The sequence below is a fragment of the Canis lupus genome, chromosome X, assembly GCF_003254725.2.
Source record: "Canis lupus dingo isolate Sandy chromosome X, ASM325472v2, whole genome shotgun sequence".
In the NCBI taxonomy this organism is placed as follows: Eukaryota; Metazoa; Chordata; class Mammalia; order Carnivora; family Canidae; genus Canis; species Canis lupus.
Window position 1 is genome coordinate 39,327,423 of NC_064281.1, and position 10,515 is coordinate 39,337,937.

General features: G+C 36.2%; 1 long non-coding RNA gene across 1 annotated transcript in view; it reads right to left on the minus strand.

Moving 5' to 3' along the window:
• The window catches only part of LOC112673152 (uncharacterized), a 35,154-nt gene extending 27,860 nt beyond the window's left edge, over positions 1-7,294 (minus strand). Inside the window, exon 1 of the long non-coding RNA XR_003144690.3 lies at positions 7,188-7,294. This is a non-coding gene — a long non-coding RNA (uncharacterized LOC112673152). The remainder of the gene's footprint in view (positions 1-7,187) is intronic.
• Positions 7,295-10,515: the final 3,221 nt, after the last annotated feature.

Sequence of the window (10,515 nt, forward strand, 5' to 3'; positions counted from 1 at the left end):
TCATATGAAAAATAACAAATGTTAGTGAGGATGTGGAAAAATTGGGCCTTGCATACACTGCTGGTGGTAGTGTAAAATGGTACAGCTACTTCGGAAAACAGTCTGGAAGTTCCTCAAAAAGTTAATTACTATTTTACGCAGCAATTCCATTCTTAGGTATATACTCACAAGAAATAAAAATACATTTCCACATGAAAACATATATGAATGTTCATAGTAGCATTGTTCATAAGAGTCAAAAAGTAGAAACAACCCACATAGATGACTAATAGACAAACACAATGTAGTATACCCATATAATGGAATATTATTAGGCCATAAAAACGTACTGATACATGCTACACTGTGGATGAACCTTAAAAACATGCTAAATAAAAGAAGGCAGTCACAAAAGACCACATATGCTTCATTTATATGAAACTTTCTAAACAGACAAATTTAATGAAACAGAAAGTAGATTAGTGATTGCCTAGGGCTGGAAGCTACGGAGGTAGAGGTGAGAGCTAAAGAGTACAGAGTTTCTTTATGAGATCATAAAAACGTTCTAAAGTTGATGGTAGTGATGGTTGCGTATCTCTGTGACTATATTAAAAAACATTGACTTGTACATTTAAAATGTGTGAATGGTATGGTATGTGAATTATATCTCCATAAAGCTGTTACGCAACCCCCCCAACAACACAAAAACAAACAAACAAAAACCAAAGTGAAACAGTAGAGTAAATTTTAGATCTGTGAATTCATATATTAAAAAAATAAGTCTGAAGATTTTTTAATTTTTTTAATTTTTTTGAAGTCTGAAGATTTATCTCAGTAAAATAAATAAAAATAAATTTTAAAAAAACAGAAAAATAAGAAAAATAATGAAATAGAAAAAATGTAGAAATCAACAAAACCAAAAGATGGTCCTTTGAAAAGCAAAATTTACAGACCTCTGATGACACTGTACAGAAATTAAAGAAGAAAAGAATAATCAATACCAGAAATAAACAAAGAATATTTTCTACAATATATGAGATAACTATTGGTAGAACTGAATGAATAAGTACAAAAAAAGCACAATTATAGCTAGAAACATTAAAAGCCCTTTCTTAACAACTGATAAAACAGCTGGATGAAACCAAGCAACAATATAGAACTCAACGCTACCATCAACCAACAGGATCTAATTCACATTTATAGAATACTTCATCCCTCAACAGTAGAACACACATTTCTTTTCAAGTGCCTATAAAATACTTAATATAAACCATATTGTGAGTTACCAAACAAACCTTGAATTTTTAAAATTGAAATTGTACAATATGTTCTTTGACCATAATGGAATCACACCAATAACAGAAAGAAAATCTCTAAATACTTGGAAATTAAACAAAACACTTTCTAATAATCCATGGGTTAAAGAGGAAATCTCAAAGGAAATTTAAAAATGTGTAGAAATGGGGCACCTGGGTGGCTCAGTGGTTGAGCGTCGGCGTTTGGCTCAGGTCATGGTCCCAGGGTCCTGGGATGGAGTCCCACTTTGGGGTCCCTGCAGGGAGCCTACTTCTCCCTCTGTCTATGTCTCTGCCTCTCTCTCTCTCTCTCTCTCTCTCTCTCTCTGTGTCTCTCATGAATAAATAAATAAAATCTTTTAAAAATGATAAATTAAAAATAAAAGTGTGTAGAATTAAATGAAAATACAACATATCAAGATATGTATGAGGCAACTAAAGCAGTGTTGAGAAATTTATAGCACTAAGTGCTTACATTAGAAAGGAGGTGAGGTCTCAAATCGATAATGAAAGTTTCTACTTCAAAAAACTAGAAAAAAGAAGAAAAAAATAAACCAAAACAAGAAGGGAGGAAGGAGATAATAAATAATAACAGATAGCAGAACCCAATGAAATTGAGAACAAAACAAAAGAGAAAAGAATCAATGAAACAAAAGGCTGTTTATTTGAAAGATCAATAAAGTTGGCAAATCTCTAGTAAGAGTTACAAATATAAAGAGAGAACACCCAATCACCAAAAACATGAATAAAACTGGGTATCACCTGCAGCCATTAATAAGGATAATAAGGTAATACAGGCACACCTCAGATACTGCGGGTTCCAAACCCCCACATTAAAGTAAATACAAAAATAAAGCAAGTCAAATAAATTTTTGGTTTCCTAGTGCCTATAGCCTATGTTGACACTATACCGTGGTCTACTAAGTGGGTAATAGCATTACATCTTAAAAAAAAGTACATATCTTAATTTAGAAATACTTTAGTGCTTAAAAAATGCCAACCATCATCTGAGCTTTCAATGAGTCATAATCTTTGTGCTTGGTGGAGGGTCTTGCCTCAGTGTGGATGGTTGCTGACTCATCAGGGTGATGGTTGCTGAAGGTTGAGGTGGCCGTGGCAGTTTCTTAAAATAAGACAATAATAAAGTTTGCCACATCAATTGACTCTTCCTCTCACAGACAATTTCTTGGTAGTGTGCAATGGTGTTTGGTAGTATTTTACCCAAAGTAGAACTTCTTTCAAAATTGGAGTTGATCCTCTCAAACCCTGATGCTGCTTTATCAACTAAGTTTACATGATTTTCTAAGTCCTTTGTTGTCATTTTAACATTCTTCATAGCATCTTCACTAGAAGTAGTTTCCATCTTAAGAAACCACTTTCTTTGCTCATCCATAAGAAGCAACTCCTCATCTGTTAAAAGTTTTATCATGACATGGCAGCAATTCAGTCCCATCTTCAGGCTTCATTTCTAATTCTAGTTCTCTTGCTGTTTCCACCACAGCTGCAGTGTCTTCCTTGGCTGAAGTCTTGAGCACCTCCAGCTCATCCACGAGGATTGGAATCAACTTCTTTCAAACTCCTGTTCATGTTGATATTTTCACCACTTCCCATAAATCAAAAATGTTCTTTTTTTAATAATAAATTTATTTTTAATTGGTGTTCAATTTACCAACATACAGAATAACACCCAGTGCTCATCCCATCAAGTGCCCCCCTCAGTGCCCGTCACCCATTCACCCCCACCGCCCGCCCTCCTCCCCTTCCATCATCCCTAGTTCGTTTCCCAGAGTTAGGAGTCTTTATGTTCTGTCTCCCTTTCTGATATTTCCCACACATTTCTTCTCCCTTCCCTTCTATTCCCTTTCACTATTATTTATATTCCCCAAATGAATGAGAACATACAATGTTTGTCCTTCTCTGATTGACTTACTTCACTCAGCATAATACCCTCCAGTTCCATCCACGTTGAAGCAAATGGTGGGTATTTGTCGTTTCTAATGGCTGAGGAACATTCCATTGTATACATAAACCACATCTTCTTTATCCATTCATCTTTCGATGGACACGGAGGCTCCTTCCACAGTTTGGCCATTGTGGACATTGCTGCTATAAACATTGGGGTGCAGGTGACCCCGCGTTTCATTGCATCTGACTCTTTGGGGTAAATCCCCAACAGTGCAATTGCTGGGTCGTAGGGCAGATCTATTTTTAACTCTTTGAGGAACCTCCACACAGTTTTCCAGAGTGGCTGCACCAGTTCACATTCCCACCAACAGTGTAAGAGGCTTCCCTTTTCTCCGTATCCTCTCCAACATTTGTGGTTTCCTGCCTTGTTAATTTTCCCCATTCTCACTGGTGTGAGGTGGTATCTCGTTGTGGTTTTGATTTGTATTTCCCTGATGGCAAGTGATGCGGAGCATTTTCTCATGTGCATGTTGGCCATGTCTATGTCTTCCTCTGTGAGATTTCTCTTCATGTCTTTTGCCCATTTCATGATTGGATTGTTTGTTTCTTTGCTGTTGAGTTTAAGAAGTTCTTTATAGATCTTGGAAACTAGCCCTTTATCTGATATGTCATTTGCAAATATCTTCTCCCATTCTGTAGGTTGTCTTTTAGTTTTGTTGACTGTATCCTTTGCTGTGCAGAAGCTTCTTATCTTGATGAAGTCCCAATAGTTCATTTTTGCTTTTGTTTCTTTTGCCTTTGTGGATGTATCTTGCAAGAAGTTACTGTGGCTGAGTTCAAAAAGGGTGTTGCCTGTGTTCTCCTCTAGGATTTTGATGGAATCTTGTCTCACATTTAGATCTTTCATCCAACAAATGTTCTTTAATGACATCTAGAATGGTGAGTCCTTTCCAGAAGCTTTTCAATTTACTTTGCCCAGAAGAATCACTATCCATAGCAGCTATAACCTTATGCAATGTATTTCTTAAATAATAAGATTTGAAATTTAAATTACTCCTGATCCATGGGCTGCTGAATGGATTTTGTGTTCGCATTCATGAAAGCAACATTAATCTTGTTATCTATCTTCATCTGAGCTCTTGGGTAACCAGGTGCATTGTCAATGAACAGTAATATTTTTAAAGGGATCTTTTTTTCTGAGCAGGTCCCAAAAGTGAGCTTAAAATATTCAGTAAACCTCGCTGTAAACAGATGTGCTGTCATCCAGGCTTTGTTGTTCCATTTATAGAGCATCGGCAGAGTAGATTTAGCATAATTCTTAAGGGCCCTAAGATTTTTGGAATGGTAAATGAGCTTCAACTTAAAGTTATCTACTGCACTAGACCCTAACAAGAGAGTCAGCCTATCCTTTGAAGTTTTGAAGCCGGCACTGACTCCTCTTCTGTACCTATGAAAGTCCTAGATGACATATTCTTCCAATGCAAGGCTGTTTCATTTACATTGAAAACCTGTTATTTAGTGTAGTCACTTTCATTAATTATCTTAGCTAGATCTTCTGTACACCTTCCTGCAGCTTCTACATCAGCACTTGTGGCTTCTTCTTGCAGTTTTATGTTTATGGGGATGGCTTCTTTCCTTAAATCTCATGAAGTAACCTTTGCTAGCTTCAAACTTTTCTTCTGCAGCTTCCTCACCTATTTTAGGAGGTGAAGAGAGTTAGGACCTTGCTCTGAATTAGGTTTGGGTTTGACAGACTGGCTAATTTGATCTTCTATCCAGATCACTAAAACTTTCTCCGTATCAGCAAGAAGACTGTTTCACTTTCTTATCATTTGTGTGTTCAATGGAAAGAGCACTTTTAATTTCCTTCAAGAACATTTCTTTTGCATTCACAACTTGGCTATTTGGCACAAGAGACCAGCAGTTGGCCTACCTCAGGTTTCAACATGTCTTACTCATTTAACTGAATCATTTCTAGCTTTTCATTTGAAGTGGGACATGCAACTCTTCCTTTCACTTGAACACTTAGAGGCCATTGTAGGGTTATTAACTGGCCTGATTTCAATATTATTGTGTTTCAAAGAATAGGGATGTCTGAAGGGAGAGAGAGAGAGAAAGAGAGAGGGAGAGAGAGAGAGAATGGCTGTTCAGTGGAGTAGTCAGAACACACATATTTATTTATTAAATTTGCCATTTTATATGTGTGTGGTTCATGGCATCCCAAAACAATTACTACAGTAATGTCATAGATCATTGATCACAGATCACAGATCACCATAACAAATATAATCATAATGAAAAAGTTTGAAATATTATAACAATTATCAAAATGTGACACAGAAAGACAAAGTAAGCAAATGCTGCCAATAGACTTGCTCCACACAGGACTGCCACAAGACTTCAATTTGTAAAAATGCAATATCTGTGAAGCACAGTAATATGAAGCATAATAAAACAAAGTATGCCTGTATTACAAACAACTTTATGCACATAAATTCAACAACTTGTATGAAATGGACCAATTTCTCAAAAGCCACAAATTATTTAAACTCAACCAACATAAAATAGATCATTTGAACAGTCCTGTAATAATTAAATAAATTAAATTTGTATTTTTAAAACTCCCCCCAAAAGGAAGTATCTTGGCTTAAATGTTTTCACTGAAGAATTCTACCAAACATTTAAAGAATTAACATCAGAGGGAAGGGGGGGTGGGGAATGGGCGAAACAGGTGATGGGGATTAAGTAAGTGTGAATCGCTATATTGTACACCTGAAAGAAATATTACACTGTATTTTTAACTAACTGGAATTTGAATAAAAACTTTAAAGAAAAGAATTAACAGCAATTATACATAATCTTTTCCAGAAAATAGAAGAGAATATTTCATCATGCATTTCATGGGGTGGCCAGTATTACCCTGGTACTAAAACCAGACAAATACATTACAAAAAGTAAACTACAGGGGCTCCTGGGTGGCTCAGTGAGTTGAGCATCCAACTCTTGATTTTGGCTCAGGTCATGACCTCAGTGTCATTAGATCAAGCCCCACATCCAGCTCCAGGCTCACTGAGAAGTCTGCTTCTCTCCCTCTCCCTCTGCCCCTACCCCAATGCACCACTGTCTCACTTTCTCTCTCTAAAATAAATAAATAAATCTTTAAAAACGTTACAGACCAGTATCTCTTATGAACTGAGACACAAAAATCCTCCAGGAAATACTTTCAAATTGAAACGAGCATGTCTAAAAAGACTGTACATAATAACTCTATTAGTTTTCTATTGCTGCTGCAACAAATAACCACAAACTTAATGGCTTAAAACAGTATTATTTTATAGTTCTTTAGGTTAAAATTCCAACATGAGTCTCACTGGACTAAAATCAAGGTGTTGATGTTGATGTTGATGTTACTTTCTGGAAGCATTAGGGTAGAATCTGTTTCATTGTCTTTTTCAGCTTCCAGAGGCTACCCATATTCTTTGGATGATGGTCCCTTCCCCCATCTTCAGAGTCAGCAATACTGCATCTCTCTAACTGTTCTTGGTAATCACTCTTCTTTTGACCACAGCTGGGAAAAGTTCTCTGCTTTTAAGGATTCAGGAGATTAAATTGGGCCCACATTAATTATCAAAGATAATCTTCTCATCTCAAGGTCCTTAGCTTTAATCACATCTACAAAATCCCTTTTGCCATGTAAGTAACCAGAGTTAGAGTTCCTAGGGACCAGGATGTGAACATCTTTAAGGTCCATTATTTTGCCTATTTCAGCTCTCAAGTAGGGTTTATTCCAAATATGGCAATCAATGTAATCCACTATACCAACAGGCTAAAGAAAAAAAATCACATAATTGTATCAATTGATACAGAAAGAATATTGGACATTTATTATCCATTCATGATTTTTTAATCCATTTATGATTTTTTAAAAAAACTTAATGTCTTAATATGTTATGGCTGCTACAACAAAATGCCACAGACTGGGTGGCTTAACAGGAATTTATTTCTCACATTTCTGGAAGGGGAAGCCCAAGATCAAGTCACCAGCATGGGTGGAGGAGAGCCTTTATCCTGGCTTATAGCTGGTACCTCCTCATTATGTCCTCACATGGTGAAAGGGTCAAGGAATCTCTGTGGAGTTTCTTTTATAAGGTTCTATTACCATTCATGAGGGTTCTACCTCATTGACTTAAGCACCTCTCAAAGGTCTACATCTTAATATCATCATCTTTGGGGATTAGGATTTCAGTATATGAATTTTGAGAGACACAAACATTCAGACCATAGCACTTAGCAAACTAAGAATAGGGAGGAACATCCTCAAGTTGATTTTTACAAAAAGCACCTAGAAAACACCTACAAGTCACTTCAAGTCACTATTCATCCTAAATAGTTAAAGACCAAATAATATATCCCTAAGATCAGGAATAAGATAAGGGTTTCCATTCTCACCATTGGCATTTATTTGACGGTGTATTGAAAGTCCTAGCTAATATAGTAAGGCAAGAAAAAGATATAATTAGGAGGTTTCATAGCCACAACATACAAATAAACCCTGCAGGGGTGCCTGGTGGCACAGTTGGTTAAGCATATGACTCTTGGTTTTGTCTCAAGTCATGATCTTAGGGTCCTGGGATCAGCCCCGAGGCAGACTCCATGCTTAACAGAGTCTGCTTGAGATTCTCTCTCCCTTTCCCTCCCACTCATGCTCTCTCTCTCTCAAATAAATAAATCTTAAAAAACACTTCTGCAAACAAATAAAAATCAAACCACCAAGAAAAATTTTTTTTCACACAAAAAAGCAAATACAAAGGGCCAGAGAGCATAGGGAAAGGAGCACAACATCATTAGTAATCAGGGAAAAACATAATGGAATACCAGTATAGAAACTCTATTGTTGCAAAAACTATGAAGTCTGACAATAACAAGCACTGGCAAGGTTGTGGTAAAACAGGAAATTTCATACATCGCTGATGGGAATATAAATTTGTATTACTTCACAAAAGTGTTTCATACTGTCTAATAAAGTTGAAAATCTATACCTGAATCTCAGGCACTTGTACACCAGGCTGTATGTTCAAGAGTATTCATTGCAATTTTTGGAGTATCACAACTTGAAAAAATGTGCTTCATTAATCTAAAAGATTTTTGTAGTATATCCATATAATGGAATCCTGTTAAGCAATTAAAAAAATCAACAAACTACAGCTCTATGAAATTACATGCTTCATCTTACAAACATAAAGCTGAGAGAAAGAAACATGACACAGAAGAATTCACACATCATAATTCCTTTTTTATGACATCCAAAACAGGCAAACACAAACTATATTGTTTATAGATGCATACATAGGTGGTAAAAGTATAAAGAAATCAAATTATGACAAAGCAAGGAAATGGCTAATGTTTGGAAATAAGAGGAAGTTTTGATTGAGAAGCACAAGTTAGGGTGTTTCTAAAACACTGCAATAGTCTATTTCTTTTTTAAAATATTTTATTTATTTATTTATGAGAAAACACAGAGAGAGAGAGGCAGAGACACAGGCAGAGGGATAAGCAGGCTCCATGCAGGGAGCCTGATGTGGAACTAACTCCCAGGTCTCCAGGATCAGGCCCTGGACTGAAGCCAGCGCTAAACCTCTGAGCCACCTGGGCTGCCCGTAATAGTCTTTCTTGACATAGATGGCGATTTACAGTTATTTTTCAAATTGTATGCACTTTTATGTATTTTTCTGTATGTGCATTATATTTCACAGTAGTTAAAAAATTAAAAGTTTTAATAATTTTAAAATAACAAAGTATATTTTTAAAAGAAAATAATTACATCCAAATTAATAACTTGAAAAAATATCAGAATAACCCAAAGGAGAAGAAAAACTAGTAAAGTAAACAGCAAAAAAATTAGGTAATGATGGAGTAGGAGACTCCAGTCCTCATCTCCCCACAAAGATCAACAATTAGCTGTCTATGAACAAAACAGTTCTGCGAGTGCTCTGGAGACTACTTAAGAAACTTCAGCAACAGAGTAGAACAAAAAACTTGAGAATAACCACACAAAAAGGGAAGGAGGACAGCTTTATTTTACTTGCAGCATCCCATACCACAGGCCCCCAGCACTGCTCAATGCCAAGAGGGAATTCCCAGTTAGCAAGTTTTCTTCACAGGGAAAAGAGTGGTATGAATGATCATCTCTCCCAGCTTTTCAAGGCACTGCACAAGGGTACTAAATACATAGTGAAGAAGGAACAGTCTATTCAATAAATGGTGTTGGGAAAATTGGATATTCATATATAGAAGAATGAGATTGGATCTTTATTTTACAACAAACACAAAATCCACCTTAAATGGATTGAAGACTTAAACATAAGACCTAAAACTGTAAAACTCCTTCAGAAAACATGGAAAAGGCCCCTTGACATTGGTTTTTGAGTGTGACATCAAAAGTACAAGAAACAAAAGCAAAAACAAACAAGTAGAAGATACCAAACTAAAAATCTTCTGTACAAAAAAGGAAATAAACAATAGTGAAAAGACAACCTATAGAATAGGAGAAAAAATTTGGAAACTATATACATGAAAGGACTTAATATCCAAAAAATATAAGGAAGTCACAAAAGTCAAGAGCAAAAACAAACAATAACAGATAATTCCATTTAAAAAACAAGAACCATATGATCCTTTCAATAGATGCAGAGAAAGCATTTGACCAAATACAGCATCCATTCCTGATCAAAACTCTTCAGAGTGTAGGAATAGAGGGAACATTCCTCAACATCTTAAAAGCCATCTACAAAAAGCCCACAGCAAATATCATTCTCAATGGGGAAGCACTGGGAGCCTTTCCCCTAAGATCAGGAACACGACGGGGATGTCCACTCTCACCACTGCTATTCAACATCGTACTAGAAGTCCTAGCCTCAGCAATCAGGCAACAAAAAGACATAAAAGGCTTCAAATTGGCAAAGAAGAAGTCAAACTCTCCCTCTTCACAGATGACATGATAGTGTACATAGAAAACCCAAAAGACTCCACCCCAAGATTGCTAGAACTCATACAGCAATTTGGTAGCGTGGCAGGATACAAAATCAATGCCCAGAAATCAGTGGCATTTCTATGCACTAAAATGAGACCGAAGAAAGAGAAATTAAGGAGTCAATCCCATTTACAATTGCACCACAAAGCATCAGATATCTAAGAATAAACCTAACCAAAGAGGTAAAGGATCTATACCCGAAAAACTATAGAACACTTCTGAAAGAAATTGAGGAAGACACAAAGAGATGGAAAAATATTCCATGCTCCTGGATTGGAAGAATGAATATTGTGAAAATGTCAATGT